The sequence below is a fragment of the Coturnix japonica genome, chromosome 2, assembly GCF_001577835.2.
Source record: "Coturnix japonica isolate 7356 chromosome 2, Coturnix japonica 2.1, whole genome shotgun sequence".
Classification (NCBI taxonomy): Eukaryota; Metazoa; Chordata; class Aves; order Galliformes; family Phasianidae; genus Coturnix; species Coturnix japonica.
Window position 1 is genome coordinate 46542431 of NC_029517.1, and position 15679 is coordinate 46558109.

Below are 15679 nucleotides of genomic sequence, written 5' to 3' on the forward strand. Positions count from 1 at the left end.
GAGGGAAAAAAAAAGAAAGAAAAGAGGACATATAAGAAAAAAAAAGAAGAAGAACCCCGAGGGACCGGCTTACCGCTTGCTGCGGAGCTCTCCCCTGGCTGGGTGGTCTCCCAGATCCCCCTGCGGGGAAAAAAATCAGACGAGTTTCCTGTTGTGAAGAAAATCAAACGGACCCTAAGTGCTTTTTGGATATGTGTACCCCTCGCTGGACCCACGGGTGTGGTGGAACTATATCTTCTTTTGGCTATCTGCCCCAAAAAAGAACTCCTGCCTTATATTCCTACTTGCCCTATCGCCCCTACCCTCCCTTTTCCCCGTCTCCTAAAAACGCCCAGGACTTTAATTAAACTGGTTTCTTGGACCAACATTTGAACCCGTTGCTTCTTTAAAACTTCACGCCGGGTTATACCACATATCAAGAAACCTTGCCCTCCCTCCTACAAATTGGACGGGAATTTTTTTATGGCGTAGTCGCGGAATATGGTCCCGCCGTTGAGAGTGTTTGTTCCTTCCAAAAAACTCCAAAATTTTTCTGTCATTACCTCCTGGAGTTGCAAGGAAGGCGACCACCCAAAACCAATTTGGTAACTTGAGGGACACCTCTCCAGGAAAGGACCGCTCCATTATTCTGAAAATTTTACTGCTTATCTGCGTTTTACCTCTCGGGACGTATGATTAAATTTGTGACTAATTTGCCTCTTGTTTAACGTGTGTTTGCCTCCCGGAAGACCTATTTCGGCATTTTTTTATGGTTTAAGAACTTTGTAACGTATTGGAATTTGAAGTTTTGTCCGTGTGTTTCTATGCGCCCTCTTGGGACAGGTTATGAGGAAAAGGTAATTTTTTCTCTTAGGTTTTGCCTTTTGAACAGATAACGCAACAGATATACACACGTGTCCCTTACGATCCTCACCACCACCATCTGCCCCTTCTCGTTCCACTACACCTCTATTCGCGCATACTTCTGCTAAGGCCATTTATTGCCTCCCAACCTCCCCGTGTTTTACCTCGCCCTGGTAACCTGTTGTTTTGCGCCTCTCCAAGAAGTTTTATTTCCTTCTGAGAAACCCCTAGAAGTGTTTTTGTAAACTTTGTGTGGCCTTAGCATGAGTTCCTGGCCGCCGCCTGACAGGTTTAGCCTCAGCAGCGATTTAGGTTTTTCACTTTCTTTTTGTTAGTCTGTTGATTGGGCTTCAACAACGCGTCCCATCTAGCCTATCTCATCTTGCCGGTGTTCAAACCAGCCAGCTTCTCTCCGCGCATTCTCCCTTGCTATTGCCTGGTTGGTCCTTTTCTGTTATAAGTTATGGTGAAAAAAAAAAAAAGAGAAATAAAATGATTTTTTTGTAGCATTTGCCATTTGTTTGATAGGGCGTGTTCCCTGGGAGGTGGGGTAAAGGAGTTAAGTGTGCCTATCTCTCCCTTAGTGTTAGATACTTCTAGGTATTGAGAAATGAGTGGAAGTATTGCCACTTGTGTAGTAGTGGAAAATGTCTATTTGAGCTTCTTTAGAAAAGCATGGTGCTCGCCTCGTTATCAGGGTGGATTGGGCCACGACAAACCTGGCATAACTTGGCAGAGTGTTTCCGACCACGCATTGTGTTTACAATCTATGAGGCTCATACTCGAGCCGCAAAGGAAAATCGTTTATTTGTGCGGTACTCGGTGCTGCTTTAAAAGCTGCCGTGGAGTTCCGAGATGAAAGCATTCGGCAGAAACCCAAACCATACAAGCATTACAGGAATCAGTTAAAGTAATGCAAGAATTGGTAAAAACTCTGCAGAATCAAATAGTGAACCTTGAGGAACAATTACAAAGAGAGCAACATAATACAGTTTTGTTGCAAATGGCTTTTAAGGAACTATTAACATATAAGAATACTAGCAATACTGTTGTCCATAATTTGCCTCAAGAAAAAACTTTTCCTCAGAAGGAACTACAAGGAATAAAGGAAGGGCTTGGCAAATTAGAGGACTCGCCAGCCCAATTGCGTCCTTTGATAAAAACTGAATATAGTTTGAATAACGTGAGGACTGGACCCTCAAATGATGTTAAAGAAAATTCCCTTTTCTGCCACTGAATTAGCAAAACTGAAAAAGATTTTAGCGCTCTCCAAAGAATCGGAAACAGAATATGTATGGAGAGTCAGCTTAACTGGTGGAGACCAAATACTGTTAACTGAAAAGGAAGCTGAAGGTTATTGGGGGCCTGGAGTATTTTTACTAACTGGTAATAACCGTGCTCCCTGGTCCCTAACACAAGGGCTGCCTATGGGCAGGTGGTCTTAAACCCTTAGAAAGGGGAGACCCTCTTGCTTAATGGGACGCTGATCCAATTAGTGGAAAGTGTTCAAAAAAGCTGCTTGTCTGCAAATTGATGTATGATTAGAAAGCTGAGACACATCATTGAATCACCTATGATGATGCCTGTTGATCCTGAACGGAATGACTCCTTTAATCAGGGGGCTTCCAGAATCCACTGAAACCTATAGGTATCAGCTACAAGGGAAAACAAGCTATGCCTCAGGGACAAAGAACCCTTGCAGCATTAGAAGGAACTGGCACCTCAGGCCATTTGCAGTCGGGATATAAAGTATGGACATGGGGGGAGGTTGCCCAAGAGTTGATTAATTATGAAAGGAAATATGGGCCTGTGGCTTCTTCCAGTATATCTGAACCAGAGGAAGTAAGGTCGCAGCAACACCCTTGCTCCTAGGTCACCTAGTCCAAAGCTCAGTGGAACTGGAAGGGTCTCACTGCCAGTAAGAACGGGTAGGCGAAATATTGATCATAAACGTAATCGTCTCTGGACACTGGGCTGGCAAAAGGGTGTTCCACGAGACCTGATGAATGGATTACCCACAGTCAGGTTAGAGAAATTAGTTAACTTGTGGCCAGAACAAAAGCTCAAGAAAGCTGATGCTTTCACCCCCTCCCCCAGATGAGTGGGAGAGGGGGGGAAGGCAGTGAAGGGTGGATGTTTATTAGAAAGCTCACAACAAAGGAGATCCTCGATTTAACACCTTCTGTCCCAAGGCCTCCCCACTCCTGCCAATTGCCCCTGTGAGTCACGATCCAGTTGCTGATAAGCTAGGGAAACACTTATCTCTCTGGCCAGCCTGTGTCCACTGACTCAGCTAACGAGGTGTTTCCCTAACCTTAATGAAATCCCTTAACAAATATCCTTAGAAGCTAAGGACACCCCGAAAAAGAATGTTAAAAATATACTCCTCCTTCGATGAGATTGTCTTCATTTTTTTGTCCTTTTTTTTTGTCTTTTTTTTCTTTTTTTTTTTTTTTTTTTTTTTTTGTTTTTTTTTTTTTTTTCTAATTCTGTATTTAAAACAAAAGCCCCCCCCCCCAAAAAAAAAAGGAAGAAGGGCAATACCTGTTAGTTGTCTTTGTTTTTTTTTACAGAAGACTCCCCAGGTGGGGACCCTTCACGGAACAGGAATGGGCTTTTTTTTTTTTTTTCTTCTTCCACATAGCTTGACTTTAAACCATTTGTGCTTTGTTGACCAGAAAAGTTTTTGTTGGGAAGATTAATGTTGATTGTGTGCATAGAATTCCTGAAGTTTACCACCCCCCCCCCTCTTCTTTGATTTACACATATTTTTCTGGTTGCAATGAGTTATTATGCTTTTCCGTTCGTTGCTGTTCTTGTGGATTGTTTTTGATTGCTATCAGTCCTTGGAATCTGTATAAAACTTCACAATTTTGTCCGTTTCACGAGTTTCGATAGTTAGCAGTCGCCAGTCAGAGTCTTATCATCAGGAAGGCCTCATGAAGCAAACTTTGAGACAACAAAAGAAAACCAGTTCTGTCTTTCACAGGTGCTGACTGACAGGCTGACCTGCAGTATGACTTACTGGCATGGCATGAATGTTTGATCTGGACCTACCTCACCTGTTCTTCAAAATGATCACACACATGCTGACTTGCTGGAAGCATGTGGCAGGCAGTGCATAGTGGTGGGACACAGCATCCTTATATCTCAGGATACTCCTTCAGCCTGAACCACCAACCTGGCACCATTTGTCCTTGTGTAGCAGCAACCAGAACAGTCTGTTTGAGACAGATCTGTCCTGGATCTATTACAGTTTCTCACAAATGTGCTCATCTCATCCCCCAAGCCTGCTTAGAGGAAATAAATTTACCTAAAGTGTATAATAAGGATTTCCAAAATGAAGATAGATTCTAAAATGCTCAGTGTCACAAATTGGGAAAGATGGATGGAGTCTCTTTTTCAGGACATTTGAGATTCAAATGGATGCCTGTTGAGGCCTGCAGAAGTAGCAAAGTAAGCTGAAACCCGCGGAAATAGATTAGAAGCTATTTAGGTACTCCTTGATGTATGATCAGTTTCTTTAAACTCCCAGTACTTCCAAAAAATCTTGCCCACTCCTAATATCTACAAATGCTTCTATAAAAGAAAATATAGCTCTGAGGCAAAGGAGGGTATTTTTTTTCTGTAAACAGATTCCTTCTGTTATGGATTCCTTCTGTTAAAGCTCAGCGAGTTTTAAAATCAGACCCATTGCTGGTAAATAGTTGAGCTCCAGCCCTCAGAATAGTGAAATATTTCTGATATCTTCCCAACCAACTCTGTTTACAAGTGCAATCATATTATTTATTGTTTTACTGTCTACTTTTTAAACAAAAAGAATAGAACAGTTTTTCCTTTGCAGAAGGCCCACTGCAGTGTTGCAAGTGATAATTACACAAAGGGGACCTTGATAACAAATGCAAGTATAAAGCCACTTAAAGTGATTTTTGTTCCACTTGGCTGTATCGGCTTGTTTGATTTTCTTTATTGGTTTACAACATGAAGTTTCATTTCTCTCTCCTTCTTCGGTAAGTGCAGCATCAAAGGTTCTCCTCCCTTTCCATTACCTTATTAGCATCCTACAAGCTCTGCCCCTAAAGTAATGTCTGGTAACAGATAGTAGCAGTGAGCAGTTACTAATCATTCTAATTGTGATCTCGAAAACTGACTGCTGAGCCAAGCCACGCGGCCTGAAGCTACAGACAGGCAGATTTTTTTACCTCCAACATTTGGAGAGCATTGAGGAGCACAAGTGCTGCAATGGTGCTGCAGGGAGCAGTAGTAGTGAGCCGGTTCTGGTGAAGCCCTTTCTTCTCAGACACCAGTCAAAGCCAGACTATTGAAATTGCTATATGTTGAATCTTACTTTTAGTTACGTGTTCATAGCAAGGTCAGAGGTTTGTTTCTCTTCTTTTAGTGTGTATTTCTAAGTTCAGTACACATGTGTTGCTGTAAAGTCTAACTTCTTTCAAAAGGGGATTGGTGCTTCTTCCCACCGTCAGGGTTATATCTGCATTTTGTGGTGCTGAGGCTTTGTGCCACCGAAGTGCATAATCTGACTGCTAAGGATTGCAGCCTGCTGGAAAAGGCAGCCTGCAGTGTAGGTGGAAAGGGACATGGGGAGGAGAGTTTGGAAACAGACACAGTGAGAAGTTTCATTCCAAGATCTCACTTACCTCAGAAAGCGATGCCATACTCCACAGCTCAAGAAGAATCTATGCAGAACAGAGGAGACACAAAATCCATTGTCAGTAAAGAGTTACCCTTAGAGCTGTATTTTAAATTGATTTCTGAGATAATTGCAAAACGAGGAGTGTCTATTTTTAATATTCTTCCTCCCACCAAAGAAATCCCTTAAGAATGGGAAGTAGCACCTGTTTATAGGCAAAATTAGTGTTGATTGCAGTGATGCTGCATGCCAAACTGCTACACGATGCCTACTCAGGTCTCACGAATTGACAGCTACTTGTAGCTCAGAGACCTCTGAAGATCTCTGATGTGCCACCCAGCATTACAGCAGGAGTACCTAAGGGCCCTTACATTTCTTGCTGCAAGGGAGATAAAGCAGTCAATTATTCTCTACTATCTAGGACTTATGTCAGACAAAATTATGGGATTTTTATTTTGAAGACTTTTTTCTGGGTCAATCAAACTCTGTTATGCTGTATTGGAAGCCAGCATGTGTAAGTGCAAACAAGATTTGGGTAAAGCAGTGCAAATGGGCATGTACAAGCAAAACTGAAAGGTCAGTGGGGCACACAGAAGCAAGATGAAATACATTCAGCTGTCATTTCTAGGAATCCACTGGTTTTCCAGAACTCAGAAAAGAGAATGTCCTGCCATCCACCTCTGTGTGTCACATCATATTGAGGACTAAAATCCAGCACTGGATCCTTCTGATTTCTACATGACACACGTTGCTTTGTCAGACTTTAACAAGACAACTTCCATGACTTACTTCACTGTGCTTCTAATGCTATCACAGACTCACATGTCCTCCATGTAGGCTGTGTAGGTTTGCTGGTGCTACTAGTGAGCTCTGGCCAGCAAACCTATGTCTGGGGAAAGCAACACGGGATAGGACAGGCCATCTGGCCAAGCAGCAGCACTGTGCTGCTCTGGGAAGGACCCTACAGCCCTGCAGCAATGTATGCTCATCCTCAAGTTACACTGCTCATTTATTCTGTGTTCAGCTATGAAGTTATCCACCATTATCCACAACTAGCTGAGAATTACCAGATAACCTCTGACTGCAGCTTGCATAGCAACAGAGTGGGAGGCAGGATGCTGCTGCAGGAAGGGAGAGGCTCTTGGAGCATCCAAGTGCAGGTGGTGAATCTGACAACACATTCATCATGCCCCTTGACCTCAGCACATTACGATTCCCCCAGGCCAGGCTGCACAGGTCTTGGTTGCCCTGGTCACATTCTGCTGGTGAGTAGGGTCTGTGGGGTTTCAGATCAATCTGCTTCTCGCCAGCGGGGAGGCCACAAATGTTCTCAGCATGAAGCTGCTTCTCTGGTAGCTCTGTTTTCTGTCTCTTAGTCAGCAGCACTGAAAATGCTGCAGCTTTTCTCACAGAGGCTTGAAAGGAAGGCTGGCAATCTGAGATTCATGGCTGCAAGCTGCTGTAGCACAAACTCCTCTTTGCTACCTTCTGTAGAAGAGAGCTGATGGGATCTGGGTTTTGGCCTGATTGCTGCACCGGGGACAGGCAGATATTGGCAACATCTCCTTTTCTTCTGCAATACATTCGTCAGCATCAAAGAGCCTACTGTGACCTCTGCATGAAGCAGGTCAGATCTCTTCCTCCAAGCTGCAAGCCCTGGAGACACTCATTTGATGGTTCTGGGTAAATCTCAAAATGCTGAAAGCATTAGAGGGAAAATGCAGCCCGTAGTTCTTGTCATGTAAGTCAATCTGTAGCTGAATTACTTTCTCCTCTATTGAACAACACAATTTCTTACAGCATGATATCTTCACCTGGTGTGTGGGCAGAGGGCAGCTTAGATGAACTGTTCTCTTGTTCCTGGAAGCAGGTGGGCAGTGGCTGCTCATCTCCAGCTGCTATGGTGCAGAGGAAGAGTCCTTCCACCACCTGCCAAGCATTTGCGAGTACAACTCCCTTGAAGGAAAGACCAGTGGCCTCTCACTGCAAGAAAGGCATTGAGGCCTTGGAGCATATTCAGAGAAGGGCAACAAAGCTGTGAGGGATCAGGAGCACAAATCTTACAGAAAGTGTCTGGGAGAACTGTGGTTGTTCAGTCTTGAGTAGAGGACACTCGGACCTTATAGCCCCCTGAAATGAGGTAGGGGTCATCCTCTTCTTTCAGGTTAGAGATAGTATGAGAGGTAATGGCTTTCAGTTGTGCCAGAAGAAGTTCAGGTCAGGTATTAAGAAGCATTTTTTCTCGGAAAATGTGGTGATGCAGAGGCACGGGCTGCTCAGGGAGGTTGTAAAGACACTGTTCCTAAAGGTGTTTAAGGAAAGTGTTGATGTGGCACTGAGGGACACGGTTAGTGGACGTGCTGGGCATGGGTTGGTGGTTGGACTAGATGATCTTAGTAGTCTTTTCCAGCCGTAATATTTCTATGACTCTATAATATATGTAATGGTCCTGCAAGCCCAGATCTCCTCTGGAACAACTGGCCCCTTCCCAGCTGCTGGATGTCACCAGGCTTCTGTGCACAGCCTGGCTGAGAGGAGCCCCTGGTGGCATGAAGTAATGCTCAGTGCACGAGCAGTTCCTCATGCCAAACAGGGTGGAAGTAAGCACTTTCAGGAGGCGAACTGCACTTTCAGTAGTGTGGGTTTGGGTGCAGCTGCAGTCTAAGTGCTGAAGCCTACGTCTGCTGTCATGTGTTGAAGAGAAAGAAAAACCATTCCTTGATCCTTTTCGGATAAGTGTGCATCAAAGCGGACTTTTGAGTGAAATGTATCAACAAATGTAAGCAGCAACCTGTGTGCCCAGGAACTAAAATGTGTCATTTGTGCCTACCTTAAAACAAGCAAATACTCTCCCCAGTACTTGCTATATGCACATAATCAGATATTCCTCATTTTCTGTTGTGAGATTTCCCTGGATTAATTTTCTCTTTGCTGCTGAAACCTATTAAAAGCAAATGATGGTGCAAGCAACTAGAACTTATAGGTGTAATGTTCGGTTGTTTTCATAATCAAAAGAAAATAAAGTCCGATGGATCCCTTAATAGAAAAATGAAAATCTGAGCACTATCTCCAGCAATATTTGCTTAATGAATTTAAGATGGCATTGGTGGCAACATTTCTCACTGCTGATACTTTATAATATAATGGGAACCGTATTATGCACACAGTAATTCTGGCTTGTGGTTTTTAATACATTTTTACCATAGAAATGTAAATGTGATGGCTTTAAATGCGTGCACTTTTCATTTATGTGTAGAAAAGTGGAAAGAAGAAATAGGAAAAGGCTTGGAAAAAGGAAAAAGAAAAGTAACATTGTTAGAAATAAAAAGGAGACTGAAGAAGCCCTTTATGACGTGAAACATTTTGGTTGTCCTTCATTTTCACCCACCACACATAGCTCTGTGTAAGCAACAGAGATTCTGAAATCTCATTACAAATACACGTCAGTGAGAACATGTTCAGCTTTTTGGAAGGTTTCTACAGATTTTTCCACAGCAATATTGTCCACTGTTCGTATTCCTGCAGAGCTGGGGTCCTTGTGTGAGTGTACACACTCATGGACATTTACATGCATGAGGTAGCTGCTGTTAATTTATTCCTTTGGCCTGATGGAAAAAGGAAACATAAGAAAAAATGGCTGCTGGAATTTCTTAATAAGGTTCAAAGGGATTTTAGTTATAAGCGATACTTCGTATTTCAAAAAAAAGCTATAGCAAAAGTTGCTGAGTTTCAGTAGCTCCTTTGTCATTATTAAGAAATTTGCCACAGGGGGTATATATGCAGAAGTGGAAAATTCATAGTACATTGCCCTCTCTGCTGGAACTGTTGTCTTTCATTATATAAACAATAGAAATGAACTGCTGAAAGATTGCACGGGTAGGGGAAGCCATCTTTTTCTTTCAGTGTAATCCATTCTTCTTTAGCTCCTGTTATATATGAGAAAGATCTAGGTTAAAATCCTTCCTGAATCTTTTCCCAGAAATGCCAGAGACACAGACAGTGAGAAGTTGCTTTTCTCATGTCTTGGTCACTCCGGCATGGAACAAAGCACAGGTCTGCTGCAATTTATACTCTGTAGCACTCCTTGCTAATTAATCCTGACCCCAAACAAAGCTAAGGAGAGAGAGAGAGAGAAGCGATGAGTTAAAATAATAAAACTAGCGTTATGCAAATAGAAAAGAACATTCCCCAGTGATTGCCAGGAACGGTGTACATCTCTTCTTTTTCTCCTCCTTGTGTCCTCTTTTGTTTCTCTGTTTTATTCATTTTCTTTTAATTCATTTCTTTAAAATTTATCTCCAGAAACCCCGGCATGAGCAGCAGAGCACAGATGCGACTGTTGAAGCACACTGGTTGCATGCATGAGGTACAGCTGCCCATATGGGAATGTTTCATCATGCAGTGCTATATGATGGCACATGCCCATCTCCAGACAGGAAACTCCTCGCCAGCAGGGTGTTGTGACACAAATACAAGTGCTGTTACAACCAACCTCGACTATATGCCTGGAGGAGTTGGTCTCAATGATCTTTATGAGTCCCTTCCAACTTGGACTGTTCTGTGATATCTGTGAGTCATCACTGGGACGTGGAAATGAAAGGCCTGCTTTATTACTTTTATTACCTTTATTAATTATTACTATCATTTTTCTCCATTTCAGACCCAAGCAGCAATGCAGGTCAAATCACAGAGGATCATGCAGAAGCCCAGGAAAATGAATCGGCATCGTCAGGCCCCAAGGAGACTCCTCAGAACTCCGTGCTTGGGATAATCTGACCACCCCTCTATACTCCACGCTTAGGAATTTAAGGGAATTGAGGTAGGTGATGAACACATAAGCAATAAAATAGAAATGAAAAAGCTTTCTACACTAAGATTGATGGGATTTTGGCATCATTCCATTTCCCCTTACAAACCTACCCCTACTATCACATCTATAACTCTGCAATATATCTCACCTGGACAAAAAAGCAGTGATACTCTGTGTGAATGAGGCACCACCATTTTAAAGATGAAAGAAGTACAGATACCAGAGTTTTAAGCATAGGTGCCTTGTGATTTGATTTCTGCTCATTATCAAAGCACATGATCAAGAAAAAGCCCCAGTCAGTCTTCACACAGCTCACCCAGGCTACATACAAACAGGAAACTCCTTCTCACAGAGGACTGAATTCAGAAGGCATGTCCTTGGCACGTGTGCATACAGCATGTACTGCATGGGGTCCTGAACACAGTTGCTGACACTGCAGCATAGTAATTAACAAGGAATTTGAACAGGTCTCTGTTGCATAGCCTGCTCAGTCTTGATGTGTTACATCCATAAGAGCTGATGGAAAAGCAGGCTAACAGCAAAGTAAAGATGCATGTGGGCCGAACATCCTTGCCTTGAAGTTTCTGAGATCTCAGCATATGCAGTTTTCTCTTGTCTTGCAGAGAATAGGCAAAAGTCTCCAGAATCAGAATCATAGAATCATTCAGGTTGAAAAAGACCACTAAGACCATCCAGTCCAACTATGTTAAGATGCCAGGTGCACTCAAGAGTGAGAATGAATGCAAAGTAACTGTTTTGTGCAAATCTTGGTGCAATCTAAATACCTAAGACAAATTACACCTTTCTTCTCACTGCAGTTTTGCCATGTGAAAACAAAACAGCACAAAACTCTGTGGTGAGCAGGTGATCTAGAATCACAGAATCGTAGAACCATTAAGGTTGGAAAGGCCACTGAGATCACCTAGTAAAACCACCAACCCAACCCCACCATGACAGCTACCCTACATCCCTCAGTGCCACATCCGCACATTCTCTGAATGCCTCCAAGGCTGGTGATCCCACCCCCTCCCTGGGCAGCCTGTTCCAATGCCTTGTCACTCTTTCAGAGAATAAATATCCAATCTGAAACTCCTTTGGCACAACTTGAGGCCATTCCTTCTTGTCTTATATTTCCACTGTAGTCGTTGCACAGGTGAAGAAGGGGTGTCATTGGATTCTGAACATGGACAGGTGGTCCCCCTGCTTCACAGAAGGAGGCTGCTGGAGACACAGGCTGCCCATATCTTTGTGTTTTAGCTGTTCCCTAGCACCTGCTATGCGCCACCACGCTGCTCAATCTGCGTAATGGAGACTGGCTTCTTCCCTGCTATCACACTGAAATGGCTAATACTTACTTTTGCTTTAGAAAGATAGTCTCTCACAAAACCAGAGAGAGAGATTCTAAATTATTTAACAACTCTATGCAAATAGTAACTAATTTTTTGTGAGGCCCTGGCAAGGTGGGTAATTATATGTTATCCTTTCTGGCAGGCAGAGACATCAGGTTTGAATCACTGGCTCCAGACCAGGAGAGAACTTTGAAATAAATTTTTGAGGGTTCAGGTGAAATGCTGGATAAAGTCCTAGTTTGATCAGAATGCAGCTTTTCATTTTCCATTTTTGTCTCATCAAGAAACCTGGCTTGGAGGAACATCCCTTGGCTGAGCTGCTACAATATGTTCATAAATTATTCACTTGAACCTTTCACAGTCAAAAATGACACTGAGAGTACCATGGAAATACGTTTTTGAAGGTAGATGAGTCACCTGGTTTTCACTGCAAGTAATGATAAAAGATGATCTTGTTACTCACCTAAATTTTATCCTGGATGTCTAAAATGCCGTTACTGCATCCTCTGCGTGCAACCTGGCTGGAATTATCCAGCCAGAGCTAGGTGTGGGGTCATGTCCTAGATGAGGCAGCCACTGCTATGGCATATCAGAGCTGCATAGAGCTGGAACAACTGCACCCATGTTAGGTGCAGCCCCTTAGCAATCTGGAACTGGCTTGTGGTCTGAAACAGGTTTTGTATCTCTTCCAAAATCTGCCACCTACAACAACTCTATTATCTTGCAGATGACTCACTGAACTCTTGTGGCAGTGAGCTCCACATCCTAATTAGAACAACAACCTGAGCTATTTCTTTGCATAGGTTTCCTGCTCTATCTGAACCTTCTCTCTGTTTTTCATTCTCTTACTTCCCTCTGACCTGTCCCTCCCTGCTTGTGCCCTTGCTGACCTTCCCTGCTTCTTGAGTTTTCTCTTCACTCTGGACTCTGCCACATGTGCAAAGATAAGGTGACCAGAACAGCACACCGTGGCCCAGCAGCAGTGACACAGGAGATACACAGTAGTATGTTGACAAAAATCACTGTTTCTTTTCCATCATGGTACCTTGCTAAACTGCTGACCTTTAGATCATAGGTGGGCTCTCACTGGAGGTGTCAAACTGTACTCACTGATGATGGCAATTAGCCTTGCCCCTCGAGTTCCCTGGGATAGCTACATTCATTCCTGACTAAATCCTACTTACATACTTAATTGCCACTACAGGCGCAATCTTTACCGTCAAAAATAGACCAAAAGTCTATATAAAAAAATAAGTATCCTGTAACTTGTCCTGCACTGCACAAAGCCTTGGTCCTGGAAACATCTGCAGCCTGATCCTTGCAAGAACTCCAGCACTGTAAGAGTCCTAAATGTTTCTAAAAACACTTTTTCTACTTCTAGTCAGGAACTATTTTTATGTTATTTATATGTTTGTCTTTGGAAGGGAAAAAAAGTCTTTTAAAACAACTTAAGCAATGTACAATCAAACTTACAGCAGATCTTTGCCTCATTCTATGACATGGTGTTTAAAGATCTCTTTATTCTGACTTATAGAGATGATGGTAGGAGGAATGGGAAAGTGGAACAATTTGAGAAAAGTCTCTCAGGAGTCTACTATGACAAACAAAAATCATGCTGAGAATTGGAATATTCTACTTCTTTTCTGTTACGCTGTTTGCTAAACAGCCCCACAGTTATGCTATAGTTCCGCTTGTTTATTTTAAATAGGGTTTTTAGAATTCAATTCGTGTAGTGATATTCACAAGTGTGTACAAGCAGGTATGGCATGTATTTCTTTAAACTTTTCTTCCATGTTAAAATACATAGAAAACTGCCATCTGCTCACTGCTCAGAGGCAGAACCATGGTTTTTGGTACTGACAAGGGTATGGTTAATACATGCAGAAAGTGCCCAGTGGGATGTCCTCTTCCTTTAAAATCATAGAATCATTAAGGTTGGAAAGACCACCAAAATCACCTAGTCCAACTACCGACTCATCCCCACCATGTCCACTACCCTACATCCCTTAGTACCACATCCGTACATGCCCTGAATGCCTCCAGAGACAGCAACTCAACCACCTCCCTTGGCAGCCTCTTCCAATGAGGAATTTGGAGATTCTTCATTCTAGATCTCTGAAATGGGGGATGGAATCTTCAACTCCAGTATGGCAAGGCCATAAGGATGCAAATACAAATGATGTTGAAGATGATGGCTTTATCAAGCAAATCAGAGCCATTCTTTATTTGTTTTCATTTCCCACTGTCAAAACAGCACCTAGGGTCTGTCTGTGAAATAACTGTCAACCAGTCCATACAGTAAAATATTAATTTTCAGATTCAACAGATCATGTAGGTTCATTATAGTAAGCTTTAGAAGCATGTATGTTCCATCAAAGGCAGAACATCAGTAGAGGGCTCACATAGGATAACTAAAACACATTTATCTGGTTTTGCTGAAACCACGTCAGCAGACTTGCTGATTAAATAAGCTCTTTGCTCCTGCTGGCTGGATTCAGGGCTTACCACAGGTTCTATTTACCTCTGAATTGCTTGACAACCACAAATCAGACTCAGGGAGAGGCACATTTTTGGATGACAGGTCAGTGTCTGAATGTCAGAAGCTCAGTTTATCTCACTCCATTCTTAATGCTAAAACTGAAAATAAAAGTCCAGCTGATAGATTTGCAACAGCATGAGGACTTAGCTAAGATGAGTAAGAGAACATTAACCAATGAATCAAGGCCAAAGACTGATAGCTCTCAGAATGTTTGTCCCTAATACTGCAAGATGGTTTTCGTTGTTGTTCTTTTTCAGTAATGGGTTTACCACGGCTTGTTTTCCATAAAGACTGTTTCATTTATGCTTTCAATGTCTAGGCAGGCACAGGATCTCTCTCTCTGGATATGCATCCCAGGGCTACATGTGTAGTTAGGAGCATCAGCAGTGAGAACAGATTGTTTGGTCCTTATTATCAGCAACTTTCAGCCTGGCCACTGAGCAAATGGAAAGCAGCGTATAGCCATGCTGTGAATAGTGAGGAGCAGCAATGAGTAAAAAATGCTAAGCATTGTTAAAAAGATAGAAATTCCTTTTTAAAGCACATGTGTGAAAAGATTGGTATATTCTTCAGGTTTGATAGGCTTAGTTTTGTGCAGTGGTACACCAGCAAATTGCAGCGCTCTTGTAGTTTTAGCCATTTACACAGACACAGCTTTGATCAGGAGAGAAAACTAAGGAGATTTATTTTGTTTTAAAAATTAGGAGTTTGAAATTTTCCATTCTGAACCAAGGGAAAAGAAAAGCAGCTTGCTTAGAAAAAAAGAGAACATAGATAACAGTAAGAATGTCTCCAGCTGAGAACAATATCCTGAAAATTACTCTGTGGAGAAAAATCAGCTGAGTGTAATAGAAACACAAATAAGTCAGCCTGCGCTTCTCGTGGCTCAGGCAGCTCCCTGGACAACCCAATTTCTAAGTATCTTTCTCTCAACAGTGGTGATCCTGTTTTATGTATTTAGCTAAGTATTCATCAGTCTGAAAACAGAGTTAAAGACCTACATCTCAGAGGAATGCTTTAATCATTGAGCACTTCTTGGTATGAATCTCAGTCTCCTTCACATCCCAGAATCAATTTTGGGATTGGTAAAACTTCTGGATTAATGTATTGAGTTAAATGAACCTGTTTCACCGACCTAAAGCTTTTATCTTCAGATAGACTTACAGTGTGTACAATGACAATAACGTAAAGATGGTAGTAAATGTCCAAAACGTTAATTACAGGAAAACCTCACACATATGGAAGCCTTCAATCTGCTGGGAAACACTGAGCCAAACTCCACCAAGAAGCAGTCTCTAAGAGAAGCTGCCTTAATGGTGGTCAGCCCTTAAATGAGGTCTAGAGGAGGTGGAGTCAAGCTCCACCCCTTCCGGGAGCACAGCTGAATTACTCTCACCTGTGCTCCCACAGCTGACCCAACACTTGCCTCAGCTGATTAATCAGAGGTTCAGGCTGTGATTACCAATTTCCCATACACAGAGTAATTC

The 15679-nt window shown here is 42.5% G+C and overlaps 1 long non-coding RNA gene across 1 annotated transcript in view; it reads right to left on the bottom strand.

Annotated features, from left to right (window-relative positions):
* LOC116652890 overlaps positions 1 to 15679 on the bottom strand; it is a 44132-nt gene that overhangs the window by 9022 nt on the left and 19431 nt on the right. Inside the window, exon 2 of the long non-coding RNA XR_004306083.1 lies at positions 5502 to 5540. This is a non-coding gene — a long non-coding RNA (uncharacterized LOC116652890). The remainder of the gene's footprint in view (positions 1 to 5501; positions 5541 to 15679) is intronic.